The sequence below is a fragment of the Onychomys torridus genome, chromosome 1 (genome assembly GCF_903995425.1).
Source record: "Onychomys torridus chromosome 1, mOncTor1.1, whole genome shotgun sequence".
In the NCBI taxonomy this organism is placed as follows: Eukaryota; Metazoa; Chordata; class Mammalia; order Rodentia; family Cricetidae; genus Onychomys; species Onychomys torridus.
Window position 1 is genome coordinate 4368502 of NC_050443.1, and position 25278 is coordinate 4393779.

The 25278-nt window shown below is 43.9% G+C and overlaps 1 pseudogene; it reads left to right on the plus strand.

Moving 5' to 3' along the window:
- The first annotated feature begins 458 nt into the window (after positions 1-458).
- On the plus strand, positions 459-5315 carry LOC118595324 (annotated as a pseudogene).
- The last annotated feature ends 19963 nt before the right edge of the window (positions 5316-25278 follow it).

The window sequence follows — 25278 nt, forward strand, 5'->3', positions numbered from 1 at the left end:
TCCCTTGGTTGGGATTAAAGATATATTTCATCATAAAGTCAATTACTCTAGTCCAGCTGGTTAAGTTATTTTGGGGATTGGAATTGGTGCCAGGACTCATACATGGAGGCCAGATGACAGCTTGTCAGAGTTGGTATTCTCACTGCAATGTGTAGGTCCAGGGGATTTAACTGGATCATTGGGCTTGGCTGGAGACCTCTGTACTCTAAGCCATCTTACAGATCCATAGATTAATTTCTGCTTTACTAAACAATCCCTATGTGTTTGGGGGAGGGTATATTATAAGGAATGGTGACATTTAGGAGGCAGCAGAGTTAAACTGATCTGGTTCCTTCTTGCCTCCCAGGCTTCTGGACCAACACAGAGCCCATCTCTGTGCTAAAGAAGTACATCTGTTGAGACAGGAGTCTCTCATAGAATTCCAACTTGTCATAGACCAGAGAACATTCCCGGCAGACATGGCTACCAACACGACTGGAGACATCCTCCCATCAGAGCAGACACCATCACTAACATCCCAGGAAAGAAATTCAGAAAAACAAGACTACAACCCTGAGGTTTGGCACTTGAAGTTCAGAGCTTTCAGCCCCTCTGAGCAGTCGGACCCCATCCAGGATCTGAAGAGGATCTCTGAGCTGTGCTATCAATGGCTGAGACCAGACCTGAATAGCAAGGAGGAGATGCTGGATCAACTGGTGTTGGAGCAGTTCATGATCTCCATGCCTCCAGAACTGCAGGCCTTAGTGAAGGAGAGCAGAGTGAGGAGCTGCAAAGAGTTAGAGAAGCTGCTGAGGGATGGCGGGAAACCACAACATTGGGTAAGCAGGGCCTCAGCTGTGGGCTGAGGGAAAGGACAGCCTTGGGGCTGTGGTGACCTGGAGGCAGAACCCACTGAGGGTGTAGCCCTAGTCAGTGGCTCCAAAGAAGATAGATTAGCTATGTGATAAATGGCAATGTCTGGGGACCTTTATGGGCTGGTTTTGTCTTTGTGAATGTGGGACACAAACTTGGATTAGAAGTTGAGGTCTTGTGCAGATCAGAAACACTGTAAGCTAACAGGCTCATCTTGAGTCAGTGCAGAAGCCTTGTTAGTTTGGTTCTTTATTTTTGTTTCCTTTTGTCTGTTTTTTTTCCCCCTTGAATCTGTCTGGTGCTCTTGCAGGCCAGAAGAGGGCATCTGATCCCCTCAGAGCTGGAGTTACAGACAGTTCTGAGCCACCACCTTGTGGATGCTGGGGGTTGAACCTAAGCCCTCTGGAAAAGCAGTCAGTGGTCTTAATCTCTGAGCCATCCTCCAGCCCCCACACCTCACCCCTTGTTTTTTGTGACAGAGTCTCAAGTAGCCCAGACTGGTCCTCAGTTTCCTGTGTACCTGAGTATGACTTTGGGAAACAATGCATGTCCTGGAAGACAGATTTGCAAATAAGTGAAGCTAAGCTGGGCTGCTGAATCAGCCCAGGAAAAGTGCTGTGGGAAGTAGATCCAGGCCCTTAGACAGGGGCTCATCCTGTTCCCTTTCCTCCACAGTCCATAATCCGCTCCCAAGGACAATTATACCTCCATCAGGATCCCCTTGTTGGGAAGGCAGAGGCCAAGGAGGATCAAAAGGATGCTGTGGAATTGTCTCAGGATCCTCTCAACAGAGGCAAGGCCACCCCAGTGCTGCAGATCCCATCAGAGACTGAAGAGCCATCCACCAGGCAGGTGAGTCTGTGACAGGATCTCTAGGGGGATTTGGGAGAAGAACTAGAAGACCAGAGTTTGAGAGATCTGGTGAGTGTTGTGGTTGGGCACACAGTGTAGATATACACACTCTGTCTTTGACATTGTGCAGAATGAAGGTCCACCTTCCTATCTGCAGTAAACCTTAGCATTGAGTATGGAGAAAGCCTCTGAGACACTTGGGATAGCTATGAACATAGGAGTATAGCGGAATATCGTTAGGCATGATTACATAGACACTTTGCTTCAGTCAGGTTGGCTGCAAGCTTCCTGGGACTGACTAGGTCCTCTGCATATATGTGACAGTTATGTAGCCTGGTCTTCTTGTGGAACTCTGTGCTGTGGGAGCAGGGGCTGTCTCTGACTTTTACTGGCTTTTGGGAAGTTAATCCTCCCACTGGGTTGCCTTGCCCAGCCTGAATTCATGGGGAGATGCTTAGTCAAGGTGAGATTCCTTGCTTTGTATCAGTGGGAGGTCTGCCCTGTTCCTAATAAAGGGAAGGAGGAGTCGGGGGGGGGGGGGGGGGGAGGAGAGGAGGGAAGGGAACCTCTTGTGGGGATATAAAAGATAAATAAGTAAATACTTTTCAAAGAAAAGGGTATAGGAAGGATGAGGTAGGGTTGTACAAGCCTTCATTCCTAGCTCTGGGGAGGCAGAATCTGGCAGTATCTCTGAGTTCAAGGCCAGCTGAGGCTACATAGTAAGACCTCTCCAAAAATGTGTGATGCCAACATCAAAATAAAACTGATAAAACAGTGTTACCCTGGACTGGAAGCCATTCAGAGGGCTAAGGTATCAGGTGTCAGGCTAGTCTGGGCTACACACTATGTCAGGGACTGCCTGGGCCAATAGGCAAGACCCTATTTCAAACTGAAAATATTTTAAAAGGCCAGCAGAGAGGCCAGAGGTTGATCACAGGCCTAGAATCTCCCAGGGTGGAGAGGGGCTTTTGGCTCAGCCACAGAGTGCTTGCCTGCACAAAGCCCTAGTACCATACACAAGTGAAGAAGCAAAGAGAAAACACCTAGTGGAATAACCCCATCTGACTGGGTGTGAGCAAAGGAAGCCACAGTGACTGGAAGGAAGGGTCCCTGCTCCTGCAGAGTCTCTCAGAATAAGTAAGGCCAGAAGCCCTCAGGAAAGTTTTTTCCACTGTGCACTCTAACCTCTCCCAGACCTATACCATCTCCCCAGTCCTGAAACTTCTGCTCCTCTTAAAAATACCACCCCACACTCCTAAATCCAGTTCGGGTGATCCGTAGGGACCTGAGTGTGGAGGTTCTCACCAGAGTAGGGTCCACCTGCCCAGGGTCCACACAAAACCCCCTCTCCCTGCCCAGATGCTATCCACTGTGCATAGCTCCTTGGTTAGCGGTGGGGACCCCCGACTGCCTCTCCCTCCAGGCTGGAATGGAGTCTGGCTGGATACTGTGAAGGAGGGTGCAGTCAGCTCCAGCTGCTGTGAGCTCATGAATGCAGTGTCCTGTCTGAAACACTCCGCCCTGTTCTCAGCCTCCAACTCTGCATCTTAGAATCTTATGACACCCTATTATCTTGAGACGGGGTTTCTCTATATGGCCCTGGGTATACTGGAACTGTATAGACCAGGCTGGCCTCCAACTCAGACATCTGCCTGCTTCTGCTTCCCAAGTCCTGGGATGAGAAGTGTTCAACACCACACCTGGCTGCTCAGATTTAACAGTGTGGATGTCGCTGTCCCTTGGAAGTCCACAATATGTAGCAGAGGAGAACCTCCCTCCCCATGAGAAATAATCATTCTACTTCCAATTTTAAAGTTATCCTATTTTTCTTGATTTTAGTACTTTGCTTGTGTGTGTATCTGACACCACATGTCTGCCTGGTGCCTGCAGAAGTGAAAAGGCATCAGACACCCCTGAATCATCACCTGAGGAACTGGGGTTACAGATGGCTGTGAGCCTCCTTGTGGGTGCTGAGACTCCAACCCAGGTTCTCTGCAAAAGCAGCTGGTGTTAAGCTCTGAGCCATCCCTCCTCTAGGTTCATTAGCCCCAAATGTTAATAGCGCCCCGACTGAGAGGCATTTTGCATATAGAGTCGAGGGCAGAGAAGACTGTGCATTAAAACAAAATGGCAACCAATGTGAGGTGCAGAGATGTTGTGGCATCACGTTCATAACAGACTTTAAGAGGAGAGTATTGGTTTATATGGGGCATAGGAATAGGACACGGAAATGTGAACATCCCTACAACTTGGAGAAATTGAGTGGCCAGACCAAGTAGAGACAGAAGTCTCTGCTCTGCCTCTCCATTGAAAGAACATGCACCCATAATTTTTCACTGTCCCACATCAAGAAAGATGAAGTTTTGCTGGGTACAGTTCTGAGATCAGAGAACAGGACAACCCAAGCCCCGAGCAGAGCCCAGGGAGTGACTCTGCAGGACAGGGAGGAGGTCTCTGTGTTGACACCTCAGGATCCTCAGCAGACACAGGATCCTGGTGAGTTAGAGGTGGGAACTGACTGGGGACTTACTACACCTTGCCCAGCACTCTCCCTGTGGGAGCAAGCTGGCCACCCGCTCCCACCCCCTCTATCACTAGCCTTCTAGAGCATTCTACAGGCTGAGCTCTCAGGCCTGAGATGTTGATGGGATGTTCCCAGCCAGCACCAGAGTTTAGCTCTAATGAGTCTGGTATGATTGGGATCTTTAATAAGTGTTGTGTGTCTTAGTGGAGAAATGGACTGGCCCTTGAGCTGACTGCCTGTAATCCATCTCAGGACCCTCATGGTGACAGGATAGAACCAACCCAAAAGTTGTCCACTGACCTCCACATTCTAAGGGAGCTACCTCCCTCTATAATCAAGTAAATAAATGCAATCCATTTTTGAGAGGGACACTCAAGTTTTAAATGTTGTAATGTGGACATCTTCCATCAGATTCTGTCAGAGGAAAGGATGTGAAGACGCCCCAGGAAGATACAAATATAGATGCTGTCACACTGTTCACCCATGTTCTGGAAAGAAGAGATTCAGCTGCACACACAGATCTTCAGAGTCTCTCCAGTTCCAATGGAGACAAGGTTCCCACTGGTCAAGGAGGGGCTTCCTGTGTGGACAAGACAGAAGTTGGGCAGCTAGGCCTTGCTACCCGCTTCTTCCTGTACAGCTTGTTGATCATCTTGCCAGCCAGGCTCAGTGTGCAGTGAATGCAAGAAGAGCTTCCTTTACAGGTCTCAGTTCATCGTCCAGAGGTCTCACACAGGAGAGAGACCCTTTGAGTTCAGTGTGTGCAAAAAGGGGTGTGTGCAATCTTCAGACCTTGGCGTCCACAAGCACATACACACATGTCAAAAACCTTGTGTGTAGCATCTGCAGCAAGATGTTTGCCCATGAGTCCACCCTGCTGATTAACTTCAGGCTTCTCCTTTGTGTGGATCCTAATGAGTGTGAGCACTGTGGGAAATGCTTCAGCCACAGGGGCAACCTGAGTGTCCATCTCACAACCCACAGTGACTCAAGACCTTACAGCTGTAAGGAATGTGACAAGTCTTTCAGACAGCAGATGACTCTGAAACGACACATGAGAATCCATTCAAGAAGGGCATCCTTGTGAATCTGTATCCAGATTGAAGCCTTTTCCTGGAGAGACTGTTGCTAGGTTACCCTTGTTACATGGCAACACCTTGGGAGCACTTAAAGGGATGTCTCATCCCTTGGAGGATGAGGATAATTCTGTTTCACTATGCTCCACCAGTGTGTGAGTGTTTGTTTGTTATAGTGTTTTGTTTTGTTTTTGAGATAGGATCTCACTATGTATCTGGCTTTCCTAAAACTTATTATGTAGACTAGCCTGCTTGAAACTCAAGAGATCTCCTTACCTATGTATCCCAGGTTGGCCATGAACTTGTGATGGGACTCATACTTCTGCTCAGAGTGTTGATGTCCCTTCTTTGGCAGGCTTGTGTTACACTTTTGTTTTTACTTGGTGCTGTTATTCTCAAGATGTCAATATTGAGTCACAAACTGGGAGTGATGTTTTTCACCTCATAACACTGTAAAATGTGATTTTCCAATAAGTTACTTGGTATCTGGCCAAGGACAACACTTTTATAGTTGTGTGTATTTCCCCATTACTATTATGTATATTTTTTTATTTCCACACAGGGTTTCTCTGTGTAACAGCCCTGGTTGTCCGGGAACTCACACTGTAGACTAGTGACCTCGTACTCAGATTCCCAACCTTCTCTGCCTCCCAAAATGCTGGGATTAAAGGCGTGGGCCAACACTGCCCTGCCTTCTCACAGGTCTTTATTTATGGGTGCTTCCCTGCACAGGATGTGCCTGGGGAGGGGGGGGGTCAGAAAAGAGCACTGCATCTCCTGAGACTGGAGTTCCCCAGTGTTGCGAGCCCTTATGTGTGTGCTGGGATCCAAACCCTCCTGGGTCCTCTGCAAGAGCAGCCAGTGCTCTTAACCACTGAGCCATCTCTCCAGCCCCTTCTCACATATTTAAGGAGGGCCACTTTACACCTGCACCACTCAAAGTGTTTTGGTGTTTACCCACCAACCCCACAGTTCCTCAAAGTTTTCTTGAGTGAGAGCAGCAGGAAATATTCAATTGAAGGATTTAGATCGTGGAGATAGACAGAAAATAAAGGATAGCCTTGAGAGGGCCTGGAACCTATTCCAAGGAGCCCTGATGGGGTCTGCCCCAGGGTATTTATAGAGACGCCAATGGGGTGGAGCAAAAGACCTCCCCCAGCACAGCCAAGTGCAGACCACCTCAGACACCTGACCTCAGGCTCATGGTCTTAATCCTCCTCTCAGGACCTGCTGGGTAAAGCCGAGAGGAACCTGAAAATGGTCCCCCTTTCTTATAGAAAAAATGACTGGTTATTAATGGCTTACAGCAGTCTCCATAGCTGTCGTACCTCCCAGTATGGCATAGAGGAAGATAAAGATGGCATTTCTCTTGGATTAGGTCCAAGATGAGTACCACAGTCTTTAGTTGCCATCCAGCCCTTTCTAAACCAAAAACTCTTAATTTGCCATTGCAAACTTAAAGAATCACTTATATCATTACCAGTAACAGGTTAACATAAATATTGCTATACATACTCAATTCTCTCAATCTCTCAAAGCAAACTCAACAGAACCATTGGAATTAAAACAAATGGTGCTATATATACTTAATTTTCCCAGTCTTACAACTTTAAGTCTTAATAGACCCATTTGAATTTTCTTGCTAACATAGGAAAAACTTCTGATGTATTCACAAACTTAAGTATTTCCTCAACTTCACAAAACCAGGGTGCGTTAATATCAATAGGTTAACCATTTCTGCAAACATACTTTCAACCTTAATTCTCTCATAACTCCTTTTCTTTATAATTTTTTTAAACAAAATCTTGAACTTAATTAGAAAAATCCAAACTTACACAATTCCTACAAACCCATATTGAACAAACAATATTCTCAATCTAACCATTAACACGTTGAAAACTTCAAGCAAAATATCCGAAAGCAGTTTTATGGTAACTCTTTACAATTTAAAGTTAGTAAGAAATACAAGTGGGTATACTAACAAATCATTAATACACTCAAGAAAATGTTTTTTAAATTAAGTAGTCTAAGGAATATTATTTCTCCCTTTTCTTTATAAATTTTTTGAATAAAATCTCAAGCCTAGTTAGAAAACCTAGACTTTTCTGTTTAAACAGTTCCATTTGTAACACAAAACCAGTTCCATAAGTGATTCCATTCTTACATGAATAGTTCCATAAAACAATTCATGAGTCACCAATTAATAAAGCATATATGCATACACAAAACTGCTTCTTGACTCTAGGTAGAAACAATAAATAAATCTTTAAATGAAGACATTTATTTATTATGTATACAGCATGTATGACTGCAAGCCAGAAGAGGGCACCAGATCTCATTACAGATGATTGTGAGCCACCATGTGGTTGCTGGGAACTGAACTCAGGACCTCTGGAAGAGCAGTCAGTGCTGTTAACCTCTTAGCCATCTCTCCAGCCCCCCAGGTTTCTTCATTTAAACAGTTCCATTTTAAACCCAATTCCAGAAAACAGTTCCCAGGTCATTACTATAAGTAAACTCAAAACTGTCCCATCGCAATGAAATCTCTATTGTTCATTTCTTCAGTCCCAAAATTCAAATATATTCTGGTACGAGCCTTCCAAATGGGAAGAAAACCATAACAAAAATTTGTAGTTTTACCTCATTTTTTAGGTTCAAAAAGTTCATAAATTCTGGTATTAGACTTCCACTTCCGAATAAGAAGTGACGTTTTACAACCAAAATTTTTGCAGTTAACAATTTAGTTCAAACGAGCATTTCTGCAACTTTTATTCTCAAGCCAGAGACCTTTAGGTAAAGTAATATTTTAAACTGCACCATTTTGGATGTTAGCTCAGGTTTTTCTATGTTGCGTTGATTTTCCACGGATCTCAGCTGTGGATGCCTTGTGGTTCTGACATCCGCCATTCTTAGCTTCTTAGAAGCTTCTGGAGCTTTTGAAACCATTCAGACTGCCTGCTTTGCAGTCTACTAGGGCACTACCTTCTGCGTCTCAGGTTCTTTTACCATAAGCATAGATTCATTCTATTTATACTTTTTCCAAACTCACGTGTAACATTAACATCTACATATACTTCTTAATGAAACCATAGAACTACTTTAGCAAATATATTTCTTATTTTCATCTTTACAACTAGAATCTTATTTACTTATATTTTATTTACACTTACATTTACAAATTCATATTTAAACTTACATTTACAACTAGCATCTTTACTTACAAGGTTATTACTACATTTCTTAAGACTACCTTAGATCCTTCTTATAAGCTTATATTCTTAAAGGAACTCTATAGATTTTACGAACTTATATTGGGCTACCATTAGCATGTATCCAACTTAGCAAACACCTAAAGATTTCTTAACACAGATCTAACAAGACAGAATTTCTACAAACTCACATATCTTATTTTCGTCTTTTTCTACTTCTTACTCTATCATCATGATCACTATTAGAAAGATTCTCTAAGACAGGAAGTATGTACATCACTTCTAAAGTTTAGAGTTTATAGTCAGATTTGCTATACAACACTGGGATTTAGTGAGTGTTGTCATATAGAATTGTGATACTTGTTGCTAGGGACTATAACATTCTCTGGACGAAGCCACACCCCAAAGTTTTGAGTTCTCTCAGCCATTCTGGAACCGGCAGAGATGCACTGTCAGCAGTCAACAGTTTTTAACTAGAGGCTGTCCCCTTCACCCAGATTCATAATAACTCCCCTAAGTGCTTCAATTCAGACAAAGTTGCTATTACAGCAGTACTTTTGTTTTACTGAAAAATTTCACTTCATGCTGAGGGTGAAATTACCGTATTTAGCTGCTGTAAGGCTCCTCACAAAGTAATGCATAGCTATTAGGTGATATAAAGTATTTTTCTAAAGGAGCTAGTAAAGCCAAAAGTGGCACAGCTCCGAACTCTTATTTCCTCACTGTTTGCATTAGCCAGTAACAAAACCTCAGAAACACTAATGGAGCCAATTTCATTCTGGTTTCTTTATAGGAACGTCATTGGAGCTGACCTTCCTTGGTTCCTCCAGTGACCGAGTTTCATTCTCTTGTGAAAAAACAAACATGTCCTGGACCCCAAATTAACACAGGAGCAGGACCCTTCCATAATCCCGAGTGGGGATCTTTCCATTTCACTTGAGCAAAAGTTGCTTGGGTGCCACTGTACCAAGATCTATCTGCAGCAGACTGTTCATGGACATCCATATTCAAAGAGTTCAGAACAAAAAGAGCATGATTTAATGCACTATGTGGTGACTGAGGGTAAATTTCTTTTTTATTTTTATTCTTTGAAGTTGTATTTTAAGATTGCTATGAGTCCTTTCCACGGTACCTGAAGATTATAAGGAATACCCGTTTTATGTAGGATTTCCCACTGGGTACAAAATTGTTGAAATTCCTTACTGCTATATCCAGAGCCATTATCAGTTTTAATGATTTTTGGTATACCCATATACGAAAAACACTTCAAGCAGTGCATAATTATGTTTTGCAGCTCCCCCAGGTTGTGCACTAGCCATTAAAAATCCTGAATAATGGGTTGGGGATTTAGCTCAGTGGTAGAACACTTGCCTAGCAAGCGCAAGGCCCTGGGTTCGGTCCTCAGCTCTGGAAAAAAATCCTGAATAAATGTCACTGGTCCCAGGTACAGGTCTTAATTTGCCAAATCTGCAATATGAGTATCGTCCATTTGCCGTAGATGATTAGGAAGAGGACCTCGAGGGTTTACCCCTTAGTGAGGGACAGGAAAATATTTTGGACATGTCCCACATCGTTTAACTATTTGATGAGCTGCTTCTTTGGTAAGATTGAATTGCTTTAAGCTTTTGCTATCTTGATGATGAAGAGCATGTGACTGTTGAGCCATTTCCACTTGGGATAACGCTACTATCTTGGTTAACTTATCAGCCATTGCATTACCCTCAGCTAAAGGACCAGGAAGATGTGGAGCTCTAATACGGCCCACAAAGCATGGCAGCTTTCTTTTGTGAATAGCGTCTTGAATTTGTTGAAACTTTTTTTTACTCGATTGTTATTTCCAGTATTTTCACCAAAACTGTTACTATTCAAAAGGAGTCAAGAACATAGATGTTCTTTCATGAAACATTCTTCGTTAGCTTACTCTGCGAAAAAGCATTTTCAGGACTTAGTATTTTCACTTCATTAGCTAACTCTTGATCTCGTCATTATTAGCAGCTGTAATATTTAGCATTATTTCTTTAATATTTATTTATTATGTACATAGAAGAGGGTGCCAGATCTCATTACAGATGGTTGTGAGCCGGGAATTGAACTCAGGACCTGTGGGAGAGCAGTTGGTGCTCTTAACCTCTGAGCCATCTCTCCAGCCTAGCATTATTTCTTATAAGGAACTTTCAGGTGAAGCAACTATTTTTTTAAGACAGCTTTTCTGAAGTTTGTTTCCAGTCTATAAAGCAGTCATTTCTTTTTTGAATTCCTGTTTCCTTGTCTCCTTATTAGATTTGCAAAGTAATCATTCATTGCCAGCTGTTTGTTCAAAAGGCAGAGAACTTTATTTTCCCCTAAGTTTCTTCATATCTAAAACAATGTTCAGTGTATAAACTGCTTTCTCTTGCTCTAAGGATTTTAAAGTGGCTAGTTTGCTCTTAAAGGTATCTTTTATGTCATCCAATTACTGTAAAAACTTTGCCCAGCTATTAGGGTAGATAAGGCATTTTACCAATGAATCCCCAAACTGAGAAGCCTACTTCTGTATCCTTTCAACTTTTCATTGGAACTGACATTTAACACACTCTTAGACGATTTTCCTCCTTATTCTTTTCAAAGCTGACTAAAGTGTTTCAGGGCAATTTCGCCATCTTTAGCAGAAAAACTACCTTTCCTAGAATGCATTTTCCTTATATCAGTCCTTTGTAATGAGCTAGCTTTCGGACTTCATTTCCCATAGTTCTTTTCGGGTCTGAGAGTCGACTGGTTCTCTTTTACTGGACTTGCTTACCAATTCTTTTTTGTTTTGTTTTGTTTTGGAGACAGGGTTTCTCTGTAGCTTTGGAGGCTGTCCTGGAACTCACTTTGTAGACCAGGCTGGCCTCGAACTCACAGGTCCACCTGCCTCTGCCTCTTGAGTGCTGGGATGAAAGGCATGTGCCACCACCGGCATTTCGTTTACCAATTCTTGCCCAGGAGTTTTGAACCAAGTTTTATTGCTTTTGCAACGGGAGATTTGAACAAGTGTTTGACATTTTCAACTATGGGACATTGAGAGATTTCTATTCTCTCCTCAGCTGGCTTCAACAGCTATCTGTCCTTCATTTGACAAGGCCCCAGGATCAGAACTGCACCTGCCTGGGCTTGTGTTTGCCTTAGCTAGTCAGTGAAAAACAAAAACATTTACAACAGCTTTTCAATGTTTTCTCCCACTGATAGATCTTTATCATGTTTTGCTTATTCCTTGCCCCCCAGATGCAGAGCTTCAGGTGTCTGTCTGCAGCTCTGGACCTCTGCTAGCTGTTTTTGGAGGTAGGGGCTCCCCACCGCCCAAATCTGCTTCAAACTCTAGCAGCTTTGTCAGGTCATGCATTTTCTGGGGAGGAATCTGTCCCTTTTCCATTTCTTCAAAGAGTCAGTTCCCAGTTTGGTCTCCGTTCATTCCCTCTGCCCCAGAAAATGTTTCCGACACTACAGTGGCAGCTTTCCCTGCTACTGAAGGTAGGGGCTTTTTGTCCGTTTCTGTTTTTCGGGTCTGTGGAGTTTGTGTTCATAAATCAAGCTCCTGCTTTTCTAACAGGGGAGGTTTTTGCCATCTCTAAACTCCCATTAGGACAGGTGTTTTGCTTCATCAGGCCTTCACCTGGCCCAGTCCCCCAGTGGGTTGTGTTTGTCCCTGTGCTCAAGGACCCAGTTTATGCCAGAGGCATCACCCTTTAGGGCTACACTCCCTCATCTCACCAGGAGTCAGTTGAAACAAAGCTTTCTCAAACTCACAGATCTACCTGCCTCTGCCTTTTGAGTGCTGGGATGAAAGGCATGACCAACTGCAGAAGCAGTTTGGCTTTACTGCCTTTTCAGAAAGGTCCCTTCTCTGGTAGGAAAGCTTTCTCAGATTTCTATTTGCAGCTGCGGACCTAGCAACCCGGGACTTGTAGGAAAGTGGACAACTGTGCTGTTCCCAACAGCTTTAGCTTTTTTTGTTCATTAGCATCTTCCACTGGGTCCTGCACCTTCCTGCCTCAACTCTGTGCTCCAGGAAGTTTGCAACTGCAGGAACCCTAGTATCCCTGAAATGCACTCCAACTCAGAGACCCTGCCCAGTCACCTCTGGGTTTTTGGTCAGAAGGGAGTATACAATGCTAACAGTTTGTATCACTTCAGGGGATCTTTGCTTTAGGATTAGGAGCACCTTTTCATTCTGAAATGCTCACTCAGAAACAAAACCCTTGATGCCTCAGCTGGCTGTAACGGAAAAGCTTGGCTTTTTTGCTTTTCCTAGTAAACAGTTTCCTGCCCTATTGGGCTCTTCACCCTTACCCTCAAGGGTTTCCCTCAGGGGACTCTGACTCACTGCCTTTTACTAGCTTGAAGAGACAGAACTTAGATTTTTTTTTAGGAACTCCATCCCTGCCTCCTGCATTGCAAGGAGGATTTTTAAGTCTTGAAAGACAGAACTTAGAGAGGTTTTGCTGTCTTAAGAGGTTTGTTTTCCCTTAGAGCTAATCACAGGTGATTCCCATTCTAATATCTTCAGGTGATTCTAATTTTTGTCCTGAGAGAAAGTTAAAGGCGTTAAGTTTTTTTTTTTTTTTTTTTTTTCAAAAGAGCTTTTAGTTTGGGAGAGAAAGATTAAAGCTTTTTAGAGAGATTTTTCCCAAGTTTTTCAAGAAAAGCTTTTCGTTTAAAAGAAAGGTTTCCCCCCTCCCCCCAAGAGAGAAAGACCAACTTTTCCCAGAGCTGCTCAACTTTGAGCTTTTTGGCTTTTTGAACCCTCATTTTTGCCTCAGGGTGAAATCACATTCCCCTGAAAGTGAATTTAGCATTTCAGCTGTCCCCAGGTCAAAAGCTTCCATAGGAAACTTTCTTCCTTCCCCATAAGCTCAAAGCTTTTTTTACTACCCATAAAGCTGAAAGAGTTTTCCCAGTTTGTGTTCATAGCCCCCAAAGTTAGAAAATTGAACTTTTTCTGTCTAGTTGCCTTATTTTTTTCTACAGTCTTACACTTCTAAGCTTTCCCCCCCACACTATATTTCTACCCTATGCCTTATACTTATTTTTCACAGAAACTGAGAAAGGGGTAGAAGATAGAAGATTTTGATGAGAATTGTGCACTGCAGCATCATACGTCTTTCCAGACCACTTTTCCTTTTCTCTTGAGGATAAAAAAAACCCTGCCCCTCAATAATATATATATATATATTAGATATATATACACTCTATAATATATATTCCCTAACACCAGACATGTCCCCTTTTCACTGGCAGGGCTGACTCACTTTTGCCAAAAACTCTAATAAAACTATTACTGTGTCCCGTCTCCTGAGGCCCCCCTTTTGGCCCTGAGGCCCCCCTTTTGGCCCTGAGGCCCCCCTTTTGGCCCTGAGGCCCCCCTTTTGGCCCTGAGGCCCTGTTCATGGCTACATTCTGTGGGGCATTTACCCCCCAACCCCAGAGTTCCTCAGAGTTTTCTGAGTGAGAGCAGCAGGAAATATTAGAAGGATTTAGAGTGTGGAGATAAAACAGAAAATACAGAATAGCCTGAGAAGACCTGGAACCTATTCCAAGAAGCCCTGATGGTGTCTGCCCCAGGGTATTTATAGAGGCACCAAGGGGTGGAGCAAGAGACCTCCCCCCAGCACAGCCAAGTGCAGACGATTTCAGACACCTGCACTCAGGCCCGAGGTCCTAAGCATCCTCTCTAAGAGGACCTGCTGGGTAAAGCCATGAGGAACCTGAAAATGGGCTCCCACAAAATTGTCCTTAAATGTTAAGCAAGTCAGTTTACTCTAAATTCAAAACAAATGTGTCAGGACTTTCAGAGAATTCTGGGTATGGCTTGACTAACACCATACAGCTTGCAAACTATGACCACACTTCATTGTTATTTAATATTGAATCAATGACTTAGACCATAAGATACCTTTCCAAAATGAAAAATAAATGTTTCCCAAACCTGCAAGGTATACAAGCACTCTGTTCTGTTTTCCTTAAAAAGTATTTAATATTGGTGTGCATACATTGAAGTATAGGTGTATGTGGGGGCCAAAGGACAATTTGCAGGACTTGGGTCTCTCCTGACACCTTGTGCATTCCCAGGATGGAACTTGGCTCATCAGACTTGGCAGCAGGTGCCTTTACCCTCTGAGATATCCTGCCAACTCTCCTTTGTTTTTATAAAAGATAGGTTGATGCTAAATCAGTCAGTCTAGTATGAGCAAAGCTTTAGGAGAAAGTGGAAACATCACCAGTATTCACTCATGATAGCAATGGCTTCCTGTTTTCCAAGTGTCTTGGAACAAAAATGCTAAGATTTGCCAATTCTAGATTGTTGTAGAATATTATTTTAAGGTGTGTTACATTTGTTTATATTGCATTTGTTTAACTCTGTGAAGCTGTGTTACTGTGCCTGTTTAAAACACCTGATGGTCTAAAAGAACTGAATGGCCAATGGCAAGGCAGGAAAGGATAGGCAGGGCTGGCAGGCAGAGAGACTATATAGAAGGAGAAATCTGTGAGGAAAAAGAGAAGTAGACAGAGAAGGAAGAGAACTCCAGGGGCCAGCCACCCAGCTACACAGCAAGCAAAGGAATAAGAAACAAACAAAAAAAAATGTATACAGGAATAGAGAAAGATAAAAGCCCAGAAGCAGAAGATTAGTGGGATAATTTGAAGTTAATGGAAGCTGTTTAGACAGAAGCCAAGCAAAGGCCAGACATGTATAATTAAGAATAAGACTCGCCAGAAAGTGGTGGTGCACACCTTTAATCCCAGCACTCAGGAGGCATGGCAGGGGAATCTCCATGAGTTTGAGGCCAGCCAGGGCTACAGAGTGAGTTCCAGGAAAAGCACCAAAGCTAAACAGAGAAACCCTGTCTCGAAAAAACAAAACAAAAAGAATAAGACTCTGTGTGTGTTTTATTTGAGAGCTGCATGGAACTCCCACTAAAAGAGTAAAAACAACAACACTAGAACTCAGCACCAACTGGGCATTAATTAACTGCTGAGAAGTTCTTACTGCAATACGGCTACCCTTCCTCCTGACAACATTCTTTTGTGACATGGGCTCTATGTCTCTTTGTTCCTGTCTATCTTTTTTTTTTTCTTTCTCATGCACTGTCCTTTTTTAAAATCTCAGATGTAGGAGCTGGAGAGGTAGCTCTGTGGTTAAGAGCACTGGCTACACTTCCAGAGAAGCCAGGTTCAATTCTCAGCACCCACTTAGTTGCTCACAACCCTCTGTAACTCCAGTCCTAGGGGGCATGACACCTCTCTGACCTGAAGTGGTGCACAGATATACACACGTGCAAACCCCCATAGACATGCAATAAGACTTTGAAGACCATTACAAATCTCAGAGATACAGGAGCTGGAGAGATGGCTCAGTGGCTAAGAACACCTGCTGCTTTTCCAGAAGACCCACATCTACATGGTAGCTCACAACCATCTGTCACTCCATTTCAAGGGGATCATGCACCTTTTGGCCCATATGGACTCTGCACTCATGTTATTACACAGACATACATGCAGGCAAAACACCCATATACACAAAATAAAAACAGATAGTGAAATAAAATCTGAGATTACAATGAACTGGTTTTCAATTGTACTATCTTTTGGTTTATCATCATCATCATCAACATCACCATCAATCACTGATATCATCATCCTCATCATCATCAACATCGTCATCATTATCATCACCACCACCACCATCATCAACATCACTGTCATCATTTTTGATATCATCATCACCATCAACATCATCACATCAGCATCCTCATCACCACAATCATCATCACCATTCTCACCACCACCAAAATCATCATCACCATCATCATATCATCATCATCACTTTGAGATGGGATCTCATGCACGCCAGGCTAGCAACAAACTTGCTATGTAGTCCGGAACACCTTGAACATCTAAGCCTGCTGCTTCCATCTGCTAAGTGCCAGGATTACAGTCCTCTGTTAGCATGCCTAGCTAAGTACAATGAAATGTTTCTTAGTATGGAAAAGAAGAGAAGCACTCATCGTAGTACGTGTTTATGTATTTTCTGTTCTCCCAGTTCAACACAACACAGAAGCTCTCCAGACCCCAGTCTTTTTCTTGTAGACATTTCTCCCCACCAAGTAGTCTCACAGGCGGCATAAGCTGGGCATCCCATGATGCAATCAGTGTGGGCACATTCCACAAGCTGAGATTTCCATTCCGCATAACTTCCCCACTTCAGATGTCATTTCACACCCAGGCCCCTGGTCTTCTGACCAATCGGCTATAAACTGGGGGTCCACCATCTCCTCCTTGGTTCTGTTGACTTGTACAGCGACTCATGGACATCAGGGAAACACACAGACTGGCTTGTTAAGAAGATATTACAGCCGGGCAGTGGTAGTGCATAACTCCAGCACTTGGGAGACAGAGGTAGGTAGATTTCTGTGAGTTCAAGATCAGCCTGGTCTACTGCGCAAGTTCCAGGACAGCCAGGGCTGTGACACAGAGAAACCCTGTCTTAAAGAAAAACAAAACAAAAGGATATTACAGAGGAGGCAATGAAGAGACGCATAGTCAAACTACATGGGTGCTGAGCCTCCATACCCTCTCTGGGGACAACTTTCTCCATGATTTCAACATCCTGGAAGGAGTAGATCTCTGGTTTTCTAAATCCATCCTTAGAAACATTTATGTCTGGGGCTGGAGAAATGGTCTGGTAACTAAGGGCACAGACTGCTCTACTAGAGGACCCAGGTGTGCTTCCCAGCACACACACATGGTGTCTCACAACCACCTGTAACTCCAGTTCTATCTACAGATATCCGGGCAAAAACACTCATACATATGAAATAAAGATAAATCTTAATGAGAGAGAGGGAGGGAGGGAGGGGGCAGAGAGAGAGAGAGAGAGAGAGAGAGAGAGAGAGAGAGAGAATTTATTTCAGAGCCTTTGAACTGACTCAGTGTGTAAAGGTCTTGCTGCAAATCATGACCTTAGTTGGATCCCTGGGACCCATATGGTGGAAGGAGACAAGTGGATCCTGAAATTTGTATTCTGACTGCATGTGCATTTGGCAGACCTTCCCCTACCCCCATCCTACATACAAAATTTAAAAATGCAATGAAAACTTTAAAGGAATTTTTTTTTTTCAAAATAAACCATTTTAATACATATTTGCAGTAAGACAAAGCACAAGAGAAAAACAAAACAAAAGGCAAGTGACTTAGTGTTCTACTGCTGAGAAAAGACACCCTAAGAAAGCATTTAACTGGGAGCTTGCTCACATTGTCAGAGGTTTAGTCCATTAGCATCATGTCAGGAGCATGCAGATCTAGTCCATGACCAGAGAACTGGGCACGCCTACTCATTTATTTTATTAATGTTTTATCCTTTATAATTTTGACAAAGGCCTCTTCATTTCTGTTTTGTCTTGTTTTGACAGGGTTTCTCTGTGTAGCCCTGGCTGTCCTGGAACTTGCTCTTTAGACCAGGCTGGCCTCAAACTCATAGAGATCCTCCTGCCTCTGCATCCAAGGTGCTAAGATTAAAGGCGTGAGCCACCACCACCCTGCTGAGACAGCGTCTCTTCATGCAGCCCTGGATACCATGGAGCTTGCTGTGGAGACCAGGCTGGTTTGAACTTTGCAGAGATCCACCCTTCTCTGCCTCCTCAGTGCTGCTATTAAAGATGTGTGCTTCTTTTATAATGTAAAAACATTTTAGGTACAATTGCAGAAGAAATAATATTCAGATAGCATGAACATTAAAACAGGTTGCAATCGCAAAGTCCAGGGTTCTTTTAAACAGTAAAATATTTTCTCTGTAGAAAATAGTATAAATGAACTGGGTGGTGGTGGAGCATGCCTTTAATCCCAGCACTCTCATAAGTGTGAGAAATACCCCCAAATCACCCCAGAGATAGTGTCCCAGGCTCACCTGGTTGCTGGATGGCTCTTCAGTCTCTGAAGGTTTCTGGCCTGGCTACTGTTATTTTGTTGTTGTTGTTTGTTTGTTTGTTTGCTTTTGTTTTTTGAGAAAGGGTTTCTCTAAAGAGTCCTGGCTGTCCTTGAACTCACTCTGAGACAAGGCTGACCTCCAGCTCACAGAAGCACCTGCCTCTGCCTCCTGGGTGCTGGAATTAAAGGTGTGCTCCACCACAGACTGGCAGGTCTGGCTTCTGTTGAGGCGCTCCTCACTCTCATTTGAGGGGTGTTTAAGGGATAATTCCACATCATCCCATTCATCCTCCCTGGCTTCAGCCATCTTAACACTTGGATCCCGAAGGAGATATAGTTGTCCTTGGGAGTGGATTATGGACTGTGGGAGAAAGGCAACAGGATGAGACCCTAGGAAAGAGCCTGGATGTACCTCCCACAGCACTGTTCCCGGGCTGACTCAGCAGCCAAGCTTGACTTATTTGCAAAACTGTCTTCCTGGACATACATTGGCCCACAAAGTCATACTGAGGTACACAGGGAACTGAGGACCAGTCTGACTCTGTCATTGTGACATTAGACTCTGTCACAAAAGATAAGGAATGAGGTAGGGGCTGGAAAGATGGTCCAGAGATTAAGACCACTGACTGCTCTTCCAGAGGGCTCAGGTTCAATCCCGAGCATCCACAAGGTAGTGGCTCAGAACTGTAACTCCAGCTCTGAGGGGATCAGATGCCCTCTTCTGGCCTGCAAGAGCACCAGACACATATTGTGCACAGGATAACTGGATTTTAAAAAAAAGACATGGAAACAAAAATAAAAAACCAAAATAACAAGGCTTGTGCACTCTGACTCAAGATGAGCCTGTTAGCTTACAGTGTTTCTGATCTGCACAATTCCTTGGCTTCTAAGCCAAGTTTCTGGGCCACCTTCACAAGGACAAAACAACCCCATAAAGGTTCCCCAGACATTGCCAGTTATCACTTGGGAAGCCAAACTCTCCTCATAGGAGCCACTGACTAGGGCTGCACCCTCAGTGGGTTCTGCCTCCAGGTCACCGCAGCCCCAAGGCTGTCCTTTCCCTCAGCCCACAGCTGAGGCCCTGCTTACCCAATGTTGTGGTTTCTCACCATCCCTCAGCAGCTTCTCTAACTCTTTGCAGCTCCTCACTCTGCTCTCCTTCACTAAGGCCTGCAGTTCTGGAGGCATGGAGATCATGAACTGCTCCAACACCAGTTGATCCAGCATCTCCTCCTTGCTATTCAGATCTGGTCTCAGCCATTGATAGCATAGCTCAGAGATCCTCTTCAGATCCTGGATGGGGTCCGACTGCTCAGAGGGGCTGAAAGCTCTGAACTTCAAGTGCCAAACCTCAGGGTTGTAGTCTTGTTTTTCTGAATTCCTTTCCTGGGATGATAGTGATGGTGTCTGCTCTGATGGAAGGCTGTCTGACGGCAGGTTGGTAGCCATGTCTGCTGGGAATGTTCTCTGGTCTCTGACAAGTTGGAATTCTATGAGTCACTCCTGTCTCAACAGACCTACTTCTTTAGCACAGAGATGGGCTCAGTGTTGGTCCAGATCAGTTTAACTCTGCTGCCTCCTAAATGTCATCATTCCTTATAATATACCCTCCCCTGAAGCACACTGGGACTGTTTAGTGAAGCAGAAATCAATCCATTCTATGGATCTGTGAGAGGGCTCAGGTGTACAGGTGTCTCCAGCCAAGTCCAATGACCCCAGCTAAATCCCCTTGACCTACACAGTGGAAGGAGTAGCAGCTCTGACAAGCTGTCATCTGGCCTCCATGTGTGAGACCTGGCACTGACCCCATCCCCAAGATAATTTAAAAAAATCAAGACGGGCAGTAGTGGCGACGCCTTTATCCCAGCACTCTGGAGGCAGAGGCAGGCGTATCTTTGTGAGTTCAAGGCCAGCCTGATCTACAGAGTGAGTTCCAGGACAGGCATAAAGCTACATAGAGAAAACCTGTCTCAAAACAAAAACAAAACAAAAAACACATACTTTGGGCTGGAGAGACAGCTTGGAGGTTAAGAGCACTGACTGCTCTTCCAGAGGTCCTGAGTTCAATTCCCAGTAATCACATGGTTGCTCACAACCATCTGTAATGAGATCTGGTGCCCTCTTCTGGCCTGCAGTCATACATGCTGTATACATAACAAATCTTTAAAAATAAATTACTCTATTCCAGCTGTGTATTATGAAACATCTGTAATCCCAACCAAGGGAGAGGTGGAGCCTGATGCTGCCACAATTTTGAATCACCCTCGGTTATGTATGAAGTACCTAGTCTAAACACATGAGGGCTACAAGGGACTCACTCTCAGAATCAAAGAACATGGCCCACACCTTTAATCCCTATACTTGAGAGGCAGAGGCAGGAGGATCTCAGAGTTTGAGGCCAGCCTGGTATTCACAGTGAAACCCTGTCTCAAAAAACAAAAACAAAGATAAAACATGGTTATGGTGGATTAACCCATAATCCCAGCACTGGAGACACAAAACAGGAAGGGTTGTTTGAGCTAGCCTGGGCTACAGAGCAAAATTCAGTTCCAGAACACAAAAACAAATATATAGAAATTTACTCACCCTGGTTTTCAATCTCGTGTTCCTACACGTGCTGGCTTTAATGAGTCAATGGTGCCTGATCTGGTCTCCAAATGTGCACAGGTGGGGTCATTTCCACCATCTGCACACAGAAGTTACAGTATTTTTTTTTTTTTTTTTACAGACAAGGTCTCTGTGTAGACCTGGCTGTCCTGGAACTTGTTCTGTTGACATGGGACGCCCTGACTCAGAGATTCCCCACTGCTGGGATTAAAGGTGTGAGCGACCACACCTTCAGTCCCAGGATTTGGGAGGTGGAGTCAGGTAGATCTGTCAGTCCATATCAGTCCATGACCAGCAAGAGCTATGCAGTGAGAAAATGTCTCAAAAAACAATCAAAAAGCAAGTAGTAGAGTTGGTACATTTTGGGGAAAAGACAAGGTACTTGGTATTTGAGGGCACTAAATCTATATTTTCAAATAACAAAAAGCATTATTAAAATAAGAGTATCTGTGGGTTCGATGGCACAAAAGCAAGCCTTAATTTTTTCCTTGTTACTTAACATTTGATAAAGCACATAGCTCACCATACACCAAAATGTGGCTTGTAGTCCACTAACCCCATAGACCATCTAGACAGAGGAATGAACTAGCAAGTATGGAACCCTGGCTGATCTTTAGATAAGAGTTCAGTTCCCAGCTTACACATTACAAACATACAAAATGTCTGCTGGACGTGGTGACTAGGCTCTTTAATCCCAGGGAGGCAGAGGCAGGCAGAGCTCTGGGAACAAGCTTGGTCTATATTCTGATTTACAGATCAGCCAGGATATAGTAAGGCTAAACAAAATACCCATATGAAGTTATTAAATAAATAAACTTAATAGTCATTTGAAAATTTAGTCCAAAAGGTTGAGAAAAAAATAGTTGTAGCTGGTTGGTGGTGCACACCTTTAATCTGAGTTCGAGGCCAACCTGGTCTACAGATCATAACTACACAAAGAAACCCTGTCTCAAATCAAATCAAAGCAAATCAAACAACAAAAAAGATATGTGTGGCGGCTGGAACCTGTGAAAGATGAGGCCAGCATGCTCTCTGTAGAGACCAGTTAGCCCTTGAATTCAGAGACTGCATACAACTGACTCCAGAGTGCTGGGATTAAAGTTGTACACCACTACGCTTGTCCAAAAAAGAAAAAGAAAAAAATTTAAAACTTTAAATTTTGGGCTGGAGAGATGGCTCAGAGATTAAGAGCATTATTGACTGCTCTCCCAGAGGTTCTGAGTTCAATTCCCAGCAACCACATGGTGGCCTACGATCATGTATAATAAGGTCTGATGCTATATCCTGTCCTGCAGATGGCAAACATACAGACAGAAGACTGTTTACATAACAAATTAAATCTAAAAAAAACAAAAACAAAAAACTTTAGCGGGGCGGAGGTGGCCCACGCCTTTAATCCCAGCAATCCGGAGGCAGAACTAGCCTGATCTCTGTGAGTTCGAGGCCAGCCTGATCTACAAAGCCAGTTCCAGGAAAGGCACAAAACTACACAGAGAAACCCTGTCTCAAAAAACCAAAAACAAAACAAAAAAAAAAAAAGGGAAAGTTTTATGTGTATGCATGTTTTATATTCATGTTAGTCTCTGGACCACATTTGTGCCTAGTGCAAAGGACTTGGAGGCCTTGGAGTTGGAGACAATTGTGAGTCTCTGTGGGCATTAGAAATGAAATCTGGGTTCTCTAGAAGAGCAGTGGGTGCTCCTAACTGCTGAGCTATGGCCACAGCACACAAAATGGTTCTTGACACAGGGTCTCTCTGTGGAGCTCTGGCTGGACTCTATCTGCCTTTCTCTGTGTGCCTAGTACCTGGTCTAATTCTTTGTTTGTTTGTTTGTTTTTTGCTGTTTTTTATTTAGAGACAGGGTTTCTCTGTGTAGCTTTGCGCCTTTCCTGGAACTCACTTGGTAGCCCAGGCTGGCCTCTAACTCACAGAAATCAGCCTACTTCTGCCTTGGGATTGCTGGGATTAAAGGAGTGAGCCGCCGCTCCACCTGGCTTCTTTTTTTTTTTTTTTTTTTTTTCTGGAGCTGAGGACTGAACCCAGGGCCTTGCACTTGCTAGGCAAACACTCTACCACTGAGCTAAATTCCCCAACCCCTCAAAGATTTGTCTTTTTATTATGTATACAGTATTCGGCCTGCATGCGTCCCAGTAGGCCAGAAGAGTGCACCAGGTCTCATTACAGATGGTTGTGAGCCACCACGTGGTTGCTGGGAATTGAACTCAGAACCTCTGGAAGAGCAGTCACTGCTCTTAACCACTGAGCCATCTCTCCAGCTCTAATTCTTTATTTTAATAATTAAAGTGATAATTTTTAATATAAAAACAGTTAATAGCAGGCTAGGCAGTATATGGTGTATACTTGTAATTCCAGCACTCTGGGCTCAATGACTGAAAGGTCTGAGAGTTCAAGGCCAGCTTGGACTAAATAGGAAAACACTGTCCCTGTCAGAGACAGAGAGACAGAGACAAAAAGAGATTGCAAGGCTGGAGATGTAGCTCAGTTGTAGAGTGCTTGTCTGGCATCTTTGAGACCTTGGGTCATGTCCTCAGCACTGCAGAAATAAAGTGAAAAACAAATAAGCCAGGCGGTGGTGGCCCACGCCTTTAATCCCACTGCTCGGCAGGCAGAGGCAGGTGGATCTCTGTGAGTCCCAGGCCAGCCTGGTCTACAGAGCAAGATCCAAGAGAAGCAAAAACTACACAGAGAAACCTTGTCTCAAAAAAACCAAACAAACAAACAAAACCCAAAAAACCAAACCAAACCAAACCAATCAAAAACCAAAAAAACAAACATCGTTATGTCCCCACCCCCCAATAATGTTAAAAATCTAATACTTTTTAAATGTGTCTGAAGTTGGAACGCTAACAGAACTATTTTCATTATTGATTTAAATTTGTCCCATAATACTTTGGGGTTTTGTTTTTCTCTTTTGCTTTGGCACATGGTAGGGCTGTGCTGCCCGGGCTGGCTTGGGTCTACAGTGGGAGTCCCAGAACAGCCAGGACTACACAGAGAATCTGTGTCTCCAAAAACCAAAAGGAATAAAAAAAGAATAATATTGGACCTGAAGGTGCCTAACTCTGCTTACAGCTCCCAAAGCTGGGGTGGGAGGTTAAAGTTCCAGGTCAATCTGGAGCTAGATACCATTTGAAAAGAAAATCAGTAAACAAATTCCAGCATGCAACCACTAGACCCAGCAATGAGAAGGTCAAGGGATACAGACCCAAGTTAAGTAGAATCTGCCCTTGGAGTCTGCAACAGCATCACAGTGATTACCAGGAGCGGGACACCAATGAAGAAAGATGTTCATCAAAAGACACAGGAGGTGTTCTAGGTATCTGGGGGTCCTTCTGCTTGTTTGCTGTGAACGCCTCACCTTATGGCCCTGTACAGCAGGGAACTCGGCATGGCATCCTCCTGCCTCAGCTACCTGGTGTGGCATTGCAGGTACTTTGTGCCCAGCTGAATCTTGCAGCAGCCAATTTCTGCCTGCATCTGAACACACAGCATCCCAAAACCCAACTTCCTCCCTGGTTCACTTACCTTGAGGGTGGGTCCTATCTTCCCGCCAGCAGTAGCTGTGACTCTTCTGAGATCTCTCTGTGAAGTTCTGGGAGCTCTAGGATCAGGGCTTTTATACTGATGCAGGGGACTGTCTTCCTGTTGCTAATCTTCTCAGTGATTGGCTGGAGCCTTTAGACACCCTTATAGATGTCATTTCAGACATCCTGAGATTGAATTACAAGTTAACCCTGGGGTTGCCAGAGGGAAGGATGAACTTATTAAACTAATCGGGCAAAGTCCTGTAGACCTGGGATAGGAGCTAGTGGGGAGGATGAGGCAAGAGGATCATAAAGTCAAGGTTTGCCTGGCCTCCTGGGTGAGGGTAAGGCAGTTTAGGAAATTTGGTGAGATCATGTTTCAAACTTCAAACGTGGATCAATTAATAATTTTATTAGCCTTGGCTGGGGATGCAGTTCAGACTTCAGAGAACTTGCCTTTGCATTGTCTGTTCCTAACACTGTAAAAAACTGTGTGTGGCCGGGCATTGGTGGTGGCTCACGCCTTTAATCCCAGTTCTCAGGAGGCAGAGCCAGGTGGATCTCTGTGAGTTTGATGCTAGCCTGATCTACAGAGCAAGATCCCATGATAGGCACCAAAACTATACCGTGGAACCCTGTCTTGAAAAAGCCAAAACAACAACAAAAACCA